A 15,881-nucleotide genomic window follows, 5' to 3' on the forward strand; every position below is an offset into this window, starting at 1 on the left:
CCATCACTTTCAAAGGGAAGATTGAGGACAGGAGCAAACGTGAGGCCGTCCTTTAACTCCATAAATGCTCGCTCGTAAGCGTCGCTCCAAATAAAATCTGCGCCCTTCCGAGTTAACCTAGTCAGCGGAGCTACTGTTGAGGGTCAAATATTACATATCAGACCCCAGCTATTGCCTGATTTTACGTACATAATAATGCTTAATGTCATATTTTAATTGTGTTTTTATTGCAGGATGTAATCAGGAGCGTGAACTGAAAAATAGTATCAAAAGCGTGGATTTGACATTCCAAAGTCACCAGAGCAAGGGACGCACTCCAGAGAATCAAGACTGAAGAATTTACATGCCAAGGATTCGAGGAAATCAAGCCACTCATGTTAAAGAGGCCTGGAATTGGTGAAGAATGCAAGATCACATAGTTCCTGCCATCCGATTGGCTCGAAAATTCATAAATGGCCTGGGAGATATAAATAAACCGTACATATTAAATTTCAACCATTGGAGATCTCGGGAAGTGGGCCAACAGACAGATCAGCCCATTAATATCCAATGTGGGGTCCATCTACTATCTGGAGCTGCCTCAAATATGGTCTCAACGCCTTAAATAAAGAGACTAATTGAATGAATGGATTGAATTTTGCAAAAACATCACAATGGGCCCCGTATGTACAGCGTGTGTACATAATGTACACATGTACCCGCCGCGCGCCGAACCGAGTAAGGCGGGTCAGCAGGCGCTGACCTGCGTCTTCTTCTCAAAACGGCAACTGCCATTTTGGCGCTGCGTAACGGATGGACGGGGTCCATTTTGCGGACGCTAGTGGGCCCCACAGAGTGACCGTACGGATGATCCAAGCCGTCCATCGTTTAGAGGGCCACGAATACATCAAAACTATGCTGACTATTTGTACCCATGCAAGCACACGTGCGCGATATAGAGGCCATAAGTGGACTTCCCTGCAACGTTCAAATTGATTTTAGCATGATTTCTTCTCTGGTCCAAGTCAATGGACATTCAAAACCATCCGTTTCTGATCATAATTTTGAGGGCAATCTAATGGACGGGGTAGATTTCCATCAAAGCACCTCTGTGGGGCCCACCGATCACGACAGCACTGGACGTGCGAAAGGCTACGCACGTCCGTGAAATCCAATTTTTTTGGCGGTTGTGGCCCACCATCTTTGATCATATGGCAGATCAGAACCATCCATCATGTAAGCCAGTCAAAATACTTCCAAGATACGTTGATTTGACAGAAATAATGTAAGGAACACGAGAATTATGATGCCCCGAACTTGGCTGCGAAAAGGCTTTCGCTGCGTGTGCGATAGCTTTCCAAATCCGATTTCCACCACTCCAGCAGCTATAAAAAGAGTTCCAAAACGTGGAGAAGGGGGTGTGCTTGAACATGGGACGTCAGATAGAGAAAGAGAGGCGGAGAGAGAAGTGTTGAAAATTTTTATATATTTTCTTTATTTATTTTTACTTTTTCTTATGAATTATGTTGAGATTTAGTCTGATTATGTTAGGCTAAACCTCTTAGCTAGGGCTAAGAGGTGAAGCTTGTGACGTGATGGAATGATCCTACGGTTTGATTCATGTTGAACTTGTTATTGATTGGTTTGATTTTAAGGAAGGTTTTAGTTTTTAATGGTTTATTGTGACTGACATTACAGTAAATCTGCGATGGCGTGAGTTTTTCCTTTTCATTATCCTGATTATGCAGTCAGGAAGTCCCGTTGTTCACCATCATGGTTGGATGATGGAATCCTTCCTAACATTCATACATCTATCTGATTGATTGTTGATTAATGTAATTCTGTTGTTTATTTTGTCTCATAGGCATGGTTTTGTGATGGAATCAACTCTAATTCTCATAGCTTCCATCTCTTTGAAAACTAGATCGAAGGAAGTTCAGATTGAGTTTTAGTGATATATCTTCCAACTGGATGAAGATGGGACTCGAAGTCCAGTTGAGTTCATGAATCAAGCATAGATCTCCCTGATCTCTACAAGTAGATCCTCTGAATCCCTAGTTTCCTACCTCTAAATTTCTTAAGTTTTACATTAATATTTCACCATTATTCCCTCAAATTCATTCGATTTAGATTTCATCTTAATCTAGTTCTAGTTCTAGTAAGTTTCAGACTACGCACAGGTTTCAGTCCCTTGGGATTCGATCTCGGTCTTACCGAGTTTATTACTACATCACAACCCTATACTTGGGGAGTGAATAAGTTTTTGGCGCCGTTGTCGGGGATTGACGATTACGTTTTCTAAAATTAACTAGTTTTAGGATTAGTTTAAGATTAAGATTTTTCTAACTTTAGGTTTAGATTTTTCTGATTTCTAGAAACTAACCTATTTTCTTGTTTTGTAGGATCCTGACACAAACTTCTAAATTGGTAATCCCTTTCTAAATTCCTCTACTTTTTCTATTTTTAGAATTAGGGTTTGAATTTTAGAAATTTTCTAATTCTAGTGTTTTCCTATTTTTGGGAAATAGTTTATTTTTAGAAACTTTCCTCTTTTGTTTTTAGAAACTAGGTTAGTTATTTCCCTTTTTAGAAATTCTTTCTTATTTTATAAACTAACTCATCCTTCCTTTATTTTATTTTTAGAAACTTTCTAATTCTGGAACTTTCCTTTTTAGAAACTAATCTCTTTTGTTTTCTTTTACAAGATCTTAACTTAGGAACTTCTCATTTGGTACCATCTTTCTAACTTCTCCTCTTACTTTTTGTACTTTTCTAATTTTAGATTTAGATTCTTCTTTTAAGTAACTTTCTATTTTCTAGTTTTGAAATTTTTTCCTTTTTTTAGAAACTAACTTTCCATTTTTATTTTTTGTAACTTTCTTATTCTAACTCTTTTAGAATCTAACTTTGTTTCCTAATTTATTTTTAGAAATTTTCTACTTGTAGACTTTTTGTTTAGAAACTAACTTTTCTATTTTGTAGGCTTTTAAGATAGAAATTTCTAATTCGGTAAGTTCTTTCTCTACTTTCAATTTTTCAAATTTCTTTTAGTAACTTACTTTCTAGTTTAGGACTTTCCTAATTTATTTTAAATTTCCACTTTCTTTTAGGAATTTCTTCTTTTAGAAACTAGTTTACTTCTTTATTTCTTTTTAAAGATTTTCTAATTTTAGACCTTCTCTTTAGAAACTGATTTGTTTTATTTTCTTTTGTAGGTTTTTAACTTAGGGACTCCAATTTGGTAACTGCTTTCCAACCCTCTCATTCTTTCTAGATTTTCTTTTCCTTTCTTAGGATTAGGTTTCGAATTTGATTAAGGGCTATGAGTGTTTCATGCCCAAGTGGGCCCGTGACAACACTCGACGTCTCTTGACTGAAGGAGGATTGGTTGAGGGGTTGACTATCCATCGCAGGACTAGACACCACTCGAAATCCCCTGAGTTAATTGAAGTGATGGCTGAAAACCAACCTCTTCTACCCCAACCTAGGGTGGAGGACATTCAGGATGAGAATGAGGTGTATCAAGCACCCCTGCCTCGTACTTTATGAGATTATTTACAACCAGCGGGGGTGAGTACGCCCTTATGCATGATTTTTCCTAAAAATACAGGACATATGGACATCAAGCCAGGGGTTATCCAACTCCTTTCTAAGTTCCATGGGCTTGAATCTAAAGAACCATATCTACATTTGAAAGAGTTTGATGAGATCATAGCCACTTTATATTTTTAAAATGTGTCTGAGGACACAGTTAGGCTAAGACTCTTTCCTTTTTCCTTGAAGGAGAAGGCTAAGACGTGGTTACATTCACTGCGTCCTAAATTCATTAGCACATGGAATGATATGCAAAGGGAATTTATAAAGAAATTTTTTTTACATCATAAAAAATTACCCTTAAAAAAGCAATCATGAACTTCACTCAATAGGAGGATGAAATATTTTACTAATGTTGGGAAAGGTTCAAGGATTTGGTCAGTTCATGCCCACAACACGGCTTTGAAACGTGGCACATTACAATTTTTTTTATGATGGACTGACATCTTCCATGCGCCAAATGGTTGAGACAATGTGTAATGGAGAATTCATTAATAAAAATGTTGACGAGGTATGGGATTACCTCGATAGTCTTGCTGAAAAAACACAATCATAGGACTATTACCCAAAATTGAACACCACGTTTAGGCTGATTCAATCTAAGGAGAAAGGTGGATTGTATCTCTTGAAAGAAGAGGATGATCTGAAGTATAAAGTGACTATGCTTATAAGAAAAGTTGAGGTCATGGAAGGAAAGAAGGATAAGGTTAATGAAAGTGTTTGCAACATCTGTGATTGCAACATTCATACAACTGAAAATTGTCCTACGATACCCGCCTTTTGAGAAGTGTTGAATGAACAATCCAATGCCATAAATAATTATCAAAGACCTTTCAATGGACCAACCTCTAATACGTACAATCCTGGTTGGAAAAATCATCTAAACTTTAGTTGGAGAAATGGATAAACTGCTACCCCTCAAAGTTTCTTCAATTAAAATCCAAATCAAGAAAAATCTCAAGAGGACTCGATTCAAAATTCCATGAAAGAGCTGACCCAGGCAATGCGAGACTTTAAGCAAAAGATGGATTCACGTATGACGGTTATAGAAAAGGGGATGCTTCCTGCACAACCGCTCCCCAATCCTAAACCGCAATACGAGATAAGTGATCCCAGCTCTTCAAATTAAATGGGACACGCTAAATCCATCACCACTCTTAGGAGTGGGAAGATCATTGATAAAATCCTTCCGGTTAGGCCCAAAAAGCCTCAAGAACCAGAAGAGGACAACAATAATGGATCTAGTGAGGCCCCATAAAAATTAGAATCGGAACTTCTAGAAAAGCCAGTTGCTCCATTTCCCCAACGGTTGGTCGCATCAAAACCTCTCTCTAACTCTCAAGATATCCTAGAGGTGTTGAAACAAGTGAAAGTCAACATTCCTCTACTTGATGTCGTAAAATGGATACCTTCATATGCCAAATTTCTGAAAGACTTATGCACGACCAAACGACGGCAGAGTATTCAAAAGAAGATCTTCTTGACCGAGAAAGTGAGTGCCATCCTAAAGCAAGACGTGCCACAGAAATTCAAAGATCCTGGTAGTCCAACCATATTATGTGTAATCGGGGACCATCGAATTGATCACGCACTTCTTAACTTAGGAGTGAGCATCAATCTGATTCCCTACTTGGTATACAAACAGTTAGGTTTGGGTGAATTAAAACCTACCCTAACCATACTACAACTTGCTGATCGCTCTGTTCGTATACCCAGAGGGATAATTGAGGATGTGTTGGTCCAAGTTGATAGATTTTACTACCCTGTAGATTTTATTATCCTGGACACCAAACCCATCAATAACATGAGCACTCAGATTCCCGTCATTCTTGGTCGCTTATTCCTTGCCACTTCAAATGCAATTATCAATTATAGGAATGGTGTCATGACTATGTCTTTTGGGAATATGACATTGGAGTCAAACATCTTTTTCAATAATAACAGAAACTTAGAGGATGATGACAATTTTCACGACATTAACATGATTAACTCTTTAGTGGAAGATACGACACCTCTAACCTTATCCTCTGACCCTCTAGAGATGTGCCTGGCCCACTCCCATGATTTTGATGATGACATGATTAGGGAGACATGTGCTTTGCTTGATACTGCACCGGTACTTGAAGTTAACCGGTGGAGGCCACAATTTGAAGAGTTGCCCCAAACTTATGTAGTGCCTCTACCATCTAACCTCAAGCAACCGAAGCTTGACATAAAACCTTTGCCCTCTGATTTGAAATATGTCTATTTAGGTTAAGATAAGACATATCCGGTGGTGATCTCTGCCTACCTGGAGAAAGAACAGGAGAGTATGCTTATATTTACTCTCATTGAGCATAAGGGAACCCTTGGATGGACGATAGCGGACCTCAAGGGGATCGATCCCTCGATTTGTACTCACCGCATATATCTTGAGGATAATGCTAAGACCGCTTGGTAATCACAACGTAGACTAAATCCAAACATGAGGGAAGTGGTTAAGGCCAAGGTTCTTAAACTATTGGATGTGGGTATCATATACCCCATATCTGATAGTCAATGGGTGAGTCCAACTTAGGTAGTTCCTAAGAAGTTCGGGATCACCATCGTAGCCAATGCTAATAATGAACTCGTGCCAACTAGAGTTACTACTGGTTGGAGAATGTGCCTTGACTATAAGAAGTTGAATACCGTCACGAGGAATGACCACTTTCCTTTGCCCTTCATTGATCAAATCGTGGAAAGGCTAGCTGGTCATTCCTATTACTGTTTTCTTGATGGGTATTCGAGCTACAATCAGATTGAAATCGCCCCTGAGGACCAGGAAAAGACCACATTTACATGTCCCTACGGCACCTATGCCTACAGAAGGATGCCATTTGGATTATGTAATGCCCCTGCCACCTTTCAGCGATCTATGATGAGTATCTTTTCTGACATGGTGGAGAAATATCTAGAGGTCTTCATGGATGATTTCTTTGTTTTTGGTTCATCTTTCAGCGAGTGCTTAGAAAGTCTTAAATGTGTGCTGAAAAGATGTGAAGAAAAGAACTTGGTACTTAATTGGGAGAAGTGCCATTTCATGGTTCATAAGGGAATTGTCCTTGGACATATTATCTCGTCCAAAGGAATCGAGGTGGATAAGGCAAAAATCGATCTTATCTCTAACCTACCTCCACCCAAGAATATTAGAGATGTGCGATCCTTCTTAGGACATGCAGGATTTTACAGGCGATTCATAAAGGACTTTAGTCTCCTCTTTCGTCCTTTATGTAATCTACTTCAAAAGGATGCACCATACGAGTGGACTAAGCCATGTTAGGAAGCTTTCACTAAGCTTAAGGGCATGTTGACTAGTGCACCCATCATACAACCACCCGACTGGGGCGTTCCTTTTGAACTTATGTGCGACGCGTCTGATTATGCTCTTGGGGCGGTTCTAGGCCATATAAAAGATAAGAAACCCTACATTATTCATTATGCAAGTAAGACTCTAAATCCTGCCCAAGTGAACTACTCGACTACGAAAAAAGAACTCTTGGTCGTAGTGTTCGCTTTGGATAAATTTCGGTCCTACTTGATTGGATCCAAGATCATTATTTACACTGATCACGCGACGCTCAAGTATCTTTTGTCTAAGAGTGATGCTAAGCCCCGCCTGATACGATGAATCCTCCTACTCCAGGAATTTGACCTAGAAATAAAAGATAAAAAGGGAGTAGAGAACGTAATGGCTGACCATCTTTCTCGCCTTAATCTCTTTGATTCCCTTGAAACGACACATATCAATGACATGTTCCCTGATGAACAATTGTTCAGAGTCTCCCATTCACCTTGGTTCGCTGATATTGCTAATTATCTTGCCATAGGTTCCATACCGACACATTGGATTGCGTAAGATAAGAAGAAAATTTTCACTAAGGTACGTAACTTTTTCTAGGATGATCCATATTTGTTTAAATATTGCTTAGACCAAATCCTGAGGAGATGTGTGCCAGAAGATGAGCATCAGAGTGTCATCTCCTTTTGTCACTCACAGGCCTGTGGTGGTCACTTTTCTGCTAAAAAGACCACGGCCAAGATTTTGCAGTGTGGCTTTTACTGGCCCACTATGTTCAGGGACACTCATGAGTTTTGCAAAGCTTGTGAGCGTTGTCAGAAATTAGGAGCGTTGTCCTATCGAAATATGATGCCCTTGAATCCCATTCTTATCATCAAAGCATTTGATTGCTGGGGCATTGATTTCATGGGACCATTCCCTCAATCTTTTGCAAATCTATATATTTTGCTCGCTGTAGACTATGTCACTAAATGGGTTGAAGCGATTCCGTGTCGAAATAATGACCATCGCACAGTCATTAAATTCCTAAAAGAAAACATCCTTTCCCGATTCGGAACGCCTCGAGCTATCATTAGTGATGGGGGCTCACACTTTTGTAATAGGCCATTCGAGAGTTTAATGAAGAAATATGATATCTCTCATAAGGTGAGCACCCCATATCACCCATAGACAAGTGGGCAAGTTGAGATTTCCAATAGGGAGATCAAACACATTTAGGAGAAAACGGTTAACCCTGACAGTAAGGATTGGGCAATCCGATTGACTGATGCCTTATGGGCTTACCGTACTGCGTTTAAAACCCCTATTGGAATGTCTCCCTTTAGACTTGTCTATGGGAAGGCTTGCCACTTGCTTGTGGAGTTGGAACATAGAGCTACTGGGCAAAAAAAATTTAATTTCAATCTAGACAACACTGGCTCGCTACGCAAACTTCAGTTAAATGAACTCGAAGAAATCCGGAACGATGTGTACGAGAACTCGAGAATTTATAAGGACAGAATGAAGGCGTTTCATGACCAACGTATTCTACGAAAATCATTCACACATGGTCAGAAAGTCCTTTTATATAATTCTCGATTACATCTCTTTCCAGGTAAGCTTCGATCTCGTTGGACAAGCCCTTACATTGTGGTCACTGCGTATCCTCATGGGGCCGTTGAGATAAGAGATCCGGACAATGGCAAGGAGTTTAAAGTAAATGGACATCGCTTAAAGCCATTTGTTGAGAAATTTGATTTAGAGGACATGTCCATACCTCTGACTGATCTTATTTACCAGGATTGACCTCCTAATCTGATGGAGGTATAGGTAGGTTTTCTGTTTTCATAGGACTAGGGTAGTTTGCTTTATGCAGTTCTAGGTTCATTCGCTTTCTACATTTTTTTAAGATAATTTTCTTTTATTGGTTTCTCTCTTGTGCTGACTTACTTTCATGTTGAGATCCTTGTGTAAAAACTTCTTGAATCCCTCATCCAAGTACAATTTTTCCATCAATTCTCATTTACTTTCATTGTCTCATGTACATTGTGAGCATATCTTTTACATTAAGGACAACGTAGATTTTTAGTTGGGGGTGGAGATTAGGTTACCTAATCAGTGTTTTCTTGGTCTTAAGCGCGAAAATTGTGAAAATTTTTAAATTTTTCTGGAATTTTGTATGAATTCGAAGTGGTTTTGACGGCCATCTAGGGCACTTAGAATTTCAAGATATGTGATGTTGGTAATTTATGACTATTGAATTCAGTTATTTGTTAGATTTTTCAGTTAAGTTTGAATTGTTAATCCATGATTAGAAGTTTTAAATATTGATTGAGTCATGATTTCAAAACACATCTCGCTTGCACTTTAAGGGTTCAGTTCGATATTAAAGGATTAACTTGGTGATCACTAAGCTTGAAAGGAACCAACCTGATAAATTGAAAGGATCGGGCGATTGTCTACATCATAAGTTTGCTCCCTATAGGTGTAGATTCAATCCCTCATGGATGATATGTGAAAAAGTTGGGTGTACAGTCTTCACCATAGGTTTGCTCCCTATAGGTGAGGATTCGATTCCCCTTCTTGGCGTTACTTTTACTAGAAATTTCAAAAGCTTATTAAAAAAAAGGAGAAAAAAAGAGATAAAGGATGATCTGTGAAGTAAGTTTGGGTTTAGGTTTGGTTGTCATGAATTCTCTTGTTGGTTACCAATGATATCCTGAAATAGAGAAGTGAATTTTAATGATGATAAACCGAGATTAGACTATACACTCATGGATCCTAATGTTTAGAATTTTTTTTTAATTGGTGGATTAAAACTTTGATCTTAACTATGAAATTTACTGTGCGCGTGAGGCTAGGAGAGAGTAATGCCCAACATTTATGAATCTTAAAATTCTAGTATTTGATTTATTTTTCAAAAATCACTCGAGTTCATATAAATTGTCCTATAATTCTCAACTTATTTTTTGCAAACTTTGCTTGGGACTAGCAAAATGCTGGTTGGGGGTTGTGTTGAGCGTTAAATATTATATATCAGACCCCAGTTATTGCCTGATTTTACTTACATGATAATGCTTAATGTCATATTTTAATTGTATTTTTATTGCAGGATATAATCAGGAGCGTGAACTGAAAAATAGTATCAAAAGCGTGGATTTGACACTCCGAAGTCACGAGAGCAAGGGACGCACTCCAGAGAATCAAGATTGAAGAATTTACATGCCAGGGATCCGATGAAATCAAGTCATTTACGTTAAAGAGGCTCGAAATTGGTGAATAATGCAAGATCACATAGTTCCTGCCATCTGATTGGCTCAAAAATTTAAACATGGCCTGGGAGATATAAATAAACCATACATATTAAATTTCAACCATTGGAGATCTCGGGAAGTGGGCCAACGGATAGATCAGCCCATTAATCTCCAATGTGGGGCCCACCTAGTATCTGGAGCTGCCTCAAATCTGGTCTCAACGCCTTAAATAGGGAGACTAATTGAATGAATGATTGGATTTTTCAAAAACATCACAATGGGCCCTTTATGTACAGCGTGTGTACATAATGTACACACGTGCCAGCCGCGCGCCGAACCGAGTAAGGTGGGTCAGCAGGCGTTAACCCGTGTCTTCTTCTCAAAATGGCAACTGCCATTTTGGCACTGCATAATGGACGGACGGCGTCCGTTTTACAGATGCTAGTGGGCCCCACAGAGTGACCGTACGGATGATCCAAGCCGTCCATCGTGTAGAGGGCTACAAATACATCAAACCTATACTAACTGTCTGTACCCATGCAAGCACACGTGCGAGATACAGAGGTCATAAGTGGACTACCCTGCAACGTTCAAATTGATTTTAGCATGATTTTTTCTCTGGTCCGAGTCAATGGACATTCAAAACCATCCGTTTCTGACTAAAATTTTGAGGGTAATCTAATGGACAGGGTGGATTTCCATAAAAGCACCTCTGTGGGGTCCACTGATCACGACAGCGCTGGACATGCGAAAGGCTACGCACGTCCGTGAAATCCGATTTTCCCGGCGGTTGTGGCCCACCATCTTTGATCATATGGCAGATCTAAATCGTTCATCGTGTAGGCCAACCAAAATACTTCCAAGAGACGTTGATTTGACAGAAATAATGCAAGGAATGCGAGAGTTATGAAGCCCCGAACTTGGCTGTGAAAAGGCTTTCGCTGCGTGTGCGATAGCTTTCCAAATCCGATTTCCACCACTCCAGCAGCTATAAAAAGAGTTCCAAAACGTGAAGAAGGGGGTGTACTTGAACAGGGGACGTCAGATAGAGAAAAAGAGGCAGAGAGAGAAGTGTTGGGAATTTTTATATATTTTCTTTATTTTTTTCTGCTTTTTCTCATGAATTATGTTGAGATTTAATCTGATTATGTTAGGTTAAACCTCTTAGCTAGGGCTAAGAGGTGAAGCTTGTGGCGTGATGGAATGATCCTACGGTTTGATTCATGTTGAACTTGTTATTGATTGGTTTGATTTTAAGGAAGGATTTAGTTTTTAATGGTTTATTATGACTGACATTACAGTAAATCTGCGATGGCGTGAGTTTTTCCTTTTCATTATCCTGATTATGCAGTCAGGAAGTCCTGTTGTTCACCATCGTCTCCTGGGCATGGTTGGATGATGGAATCCTTCCTAACATTCATATATCTATCTGATTGATTGTAGATTAGTGTAATTCTGTTATTTATTTTGTCTCATGGGCATGGTTTTGTGATGGAATCAACTCTAATTCTCATAGCTTTCATCTCTTTGAAAACTAGATCGAAGGAAGTTTAGATTGAGTTTTAGTGATATATCTTCCAACTAGATGAAGATGGGACTCGAAGTCTAGTTGAGTTCATGAATCAAGCGTAAATCTCCCTGATCTCTACAAGTGGATCCTCTGAATCTCTAGTTTCCTACCTCTAAATTTCTTAAGTTTTATATTACTATTTCACCATTATTCCTTCAAATTCATTCGATTTAGATTTCATCTTAATCTAGTTCTAGTTCTGGTAAGTTTCAGACTATGCACAGGTTTCAGTCCCTTGGGATTCGACCTCGGTCTTACCGAGTTTATTACTACATCACAACCCTATACTTGGGGAGTGAACAGCTGCGATATGAGAGAAGCCCTCAATGAAACGCCGGTAATAGCCCACTAAACCAAGGAAACTGCGGATCTCGAACGCAATCGTGGGCTGACCCCACTGACGCACTGCCTCAACTTTCTAGGGGTCCACTGCGACGCCCTCCCTCGTCACCACGTGACTGAGGAACTTCACCTCCTCTTGCTAAAACTCGCACTTCTCAAGCTTCGTATATAGTTGGTTGAGCGGAGGGTCTGTAACGTAACCTCCAGATGCTGCTCGTGCTCCTCACGGGTCCTCGAATAAATCAGAATGTCGTCGATGAAGACTACAACAAACTGATCGAGATAAGGGTGGAAGACCTCGTTCATCAACTGCATGAACACTGCGGGTGCATTGGTCAGTCCGAAGGACATGACTTGAAATTCGAAATGACTGTAATGCGTCCTGAATGCTGTCTTCGGAATGTCCTCCCCTCGAACCCGAATCTGATGATAACCGGAATGCAAGTCAATCTTCAAAAAGAACTGGGCACCCTACAGCTGATCAAACAAATCATCAATCCTCGGGAGCGGATACTTGTTCTTGATCGTGACTTTATTGAGCTCGCGGTAATCTACGCAAAGCCTCAACGAGCCATCCTTCTTCTTTACGAAGAGTACCGGCGCTCCCCACGGTGAACTGCTCGGACGGATAAATCCCAACTCGCGTAACTCGTCCAACTGCTTCTGCAGTTCCTGCAACTCCAACGGTGCCATAAGATACGGGGCCTTCGAAATAGGCGCAGTACCGGGCACGAGATCAATCTGAAACTCGGTGAGTCGGTGAGGCGGTAATCCTGGAATCTCCTGGAACACGTCGGAAAAATCGCAACCACAGGCAACTGATTAATACAAGCGGAAACAGGCTCCTCAACGGCGTAGGACATCAAGCAAGATAATGGCTCTCCCTAGGGCTCTACAACAAACTGAAACTGTGGCAAGCCTGGTATACAGAATGTGACTGTCCTTGCAGAGTAGTTAAATATGGCGTGGTACTCGGCAAGCCAATCCATGCCCAGGATGACGTTGAACTCAGACATCGGCAATGCAAACAGATCGGTAGGCAAAAAGATATTCCCAACCAGAACGGGGCAAGACGAGAAAAATCGGCCGAACACTGCAGTCTTTCCCAAGGGAGTTGATACTGACAAGCCCTCATGAGCAGACTCCAACGACAAACCAGTCGATCGGCAAAAACTCTCAGCCACAAAAGAATACGATGCACCAGAATCAAATAACACATGTGCAATGCATGCAGATACTAAAAGTATACCCTCGACGATTCCTCGGATGACTGCCGGTCCTGCTGAGCCACATAAAACCTAGCCTAAGCCGGCTGGGGAGGTGTCTGTTCTCTCTGAGCGTGCTGCTGCTGTTGCTAAGGTGGTCGAAACTGCTGCTTTTGATGCTGCGGTCTCGGAGGCTGGTGTTGATGCTGCTGCTGAGGTGGCCTCGGTGGTGGGGGCTGATGTCACTGCTGTTGTGGGGGTCTCTACTGTGGCTGTGGTGGAGGCTGCTGTGGACCTCTTTGCTGCTGCTGCTGCTGCTGGGGGCGAGGACACTCCCACATACGGTGCCTCGTCGCACTGCACCTAAAACAAGAGCCGGTGAACTGCCTCGGAGGCGGTGCTGGCGCTTGGAAGGCTGGGTGACCTGTATGCCTCTGCTATGATCGACCCTACTGGGAATCACTGGAAGGAACCTGCCTCTTCTGGTCTCTCCTCTGACCGCGATCGGACTGAGAATCGGCTCACTCAGCTTCAAAAATCAGGGCCTTCTGTACCACTCCCTCGAAAGTCAGGAGCTTATGCCCAATAACACGGCCTCGAAGACCGTAACGTAAGCCGTCCTCAAATCGATGGGCTCTTCGCTCCTCATCATCCACCAAGTATGGTGCAAATCTGGACAGTGCTACAAAACGAGCAGCATACTGAGCCACCGTCATATCACCCTGCACCAAGGCCTCGAACTCCAACACCCGCTGTCGTCGAATTTGATCAGGAAAATACTGTCGGTCAAACCGATTTACAAAATCCTCCCAAGTCTAAATAAAATTAGCGCCCGCTGCTCAGGAGACTGACGTCCACCAGTGCTCAGCCTCACCATGGAGGAGAAATACGGCTAATCGGACTCGCCGCTTAGTCGTGCATTTCATCGTCTCGAATATCTTCTCCACATCGGCGCGCCATCTCTCTGCTACCGTAGGGTCTGGTTCACCCTGAAAACACGGGGGATCGAGCCGTCGGAACTCTCAAAGGAGGGCATTCGCATGCTCCTGCTCTGCATGGGCCGGTGAAACAATAGGGTGTCTGCTCTGCCCCTGAAATGCGGTCATCACAGCCTGTAACATCTGCTATAACTGGGAGGCACTCACGGATACGGTTGGATCCACACTGGTCTCTGGTGGAGGAGTAGCATCCTCAGGATGGGCAGTAGGAACCATTGGTGGTGGAGTGGGGATTGTAGGTGGTAGGATGGGAGCTGCAGGTGGTGGAGCTGGAGTATCAGGTGGTGGTGCGAGAGTCGATCGGGTCACTCTCCGGCGTGACATATCCTACACGAAAGAGCGAAGGCGCCTGTCAACTTTGAAAACTCACGAAGGCACGCTTGTTAGGGGCCTATAACGGAAGATCGCTAAACTATCCAAACTTCGGGACTTAGTCATTCTAAACTCATAGCAGACATGTAATTTTGTTCTTGGTTATTCCTAAGTTATGCTCTGATACCAACTTCTGTCACGCCCCAAATTCAGAAATCGGGCTCACAAAACCGGGGTTGCTTGGGGATGGGTGAGAGGTGATGGTGTACTTGACATGATGGGATAGATTGATTGATTGATTGAGGTGACATCTCGTAGAGATTCTCTCGTAATTTACACGCGTGGCGTTTTCCTCACACTGAACGCTGGCCCACATCTCCTAGCAAGAGTATCGGATTGGCGCGTGAGACGCGGCGTCGGAACCGCGGTGACGGCGCGGTCGCAGGGGTACAAGTCTTGGGTTAAGTCGACTTGGGTTGACGGCATGTGAATCAGGGTCGTGCTTAAATGTCAGTTAAACATCAAAGGTTGCCGGAATTCGACCGGGAAGACCGTGGAAGTCTACGGAACGGTTCGGTGTAGGATACGGGGCTTACAGGTACTAAGTATAGTCTCTAGGTTCTTGAGTAGGGAATCCTATTTTGAGTAGGTTCTCAAACCGGGAATCCTAAATTCATGTCTTTAGATTCATACAAATCAGGGGTACTAATAGTATTTAGGTTCTCGATCAATAATGGTGGGAGACCTAGTTTAAGTTCTTCTATGATTTCCAACTGCTAACTTTGCTCGTAAGTGATCCTAAATTTTACGCTCTGATACCACCTTTTGTCACGCCCCAAATCTGGGGACGGAAAGCTTCCGTGATGCCCCGAATCCAGCACTCAACTTCCATACACCAAATCCCGAGTTCGGTGCACTACAAGGAATATTTTTGACTGAATTTTTTTTTATAAATAATAATACCTGAACATGATGATCCGTAATCACAGTACTAGCCACGGTCTCCATTATAAATCCTGATGGTTACAAGTACAATGCTTTTCTAAAAGGTACACAACGTCAATATTGCCAAATCACAAAATAAATACAATGCATCGAGAAAGCTATGTCCTCCAAGTTAATCCTGCCCTGAAAAAAAAAAAGGGAAATAGGAAGTTTAGGCAAAAAGCCTAGTGAGTACACTCGTGTGTGCGTAGTGTACAAGCACGCAGTAACAATCAAATATCAGAGTACACAAGTTGAAGCATAGTGACCAAGTAATGCTGCATAAATCCAAGATGGCATGATACAATGCAAGACATGATATAGAAAAGTATGTGGGGTGTATGC

General features: G+C 41.7%; 1 non-coding gene across 1 annotated transcript; it reads right to left on the reverse strand.

The window, feature by feature from the left end:
* Positions 1-3,869: 3,869 nt before the first annotated feature.
* LOC131244888 (small nucleolar RNA R71) lies at positions 3,870-3,976 on the reverse strand. The gene has a single exon (XR_009170659.1). It is a non-coding gene; the product is annotated as a small nucleolar RNA R71 (small nucleolar RNA).
* Between the last annotated feature and the right edge of the window lie 11,905 nt (positions 3,977-15,881).

The sequence above is a fragment of the Magnolia sinica genome, chromosome 4 (genome assembly GCF_029962835.1).
Source record: "Magnolia sinica isolate HGM2019 chromosome 4, MsV1, whole genome shotgun sequence".
NCBI lineage: Eukaryota > Viridiplantae > Streptophyta > Magnoliopsida > Magnoliales > Magnoliaceae > Magnolia > Magnolia sinica.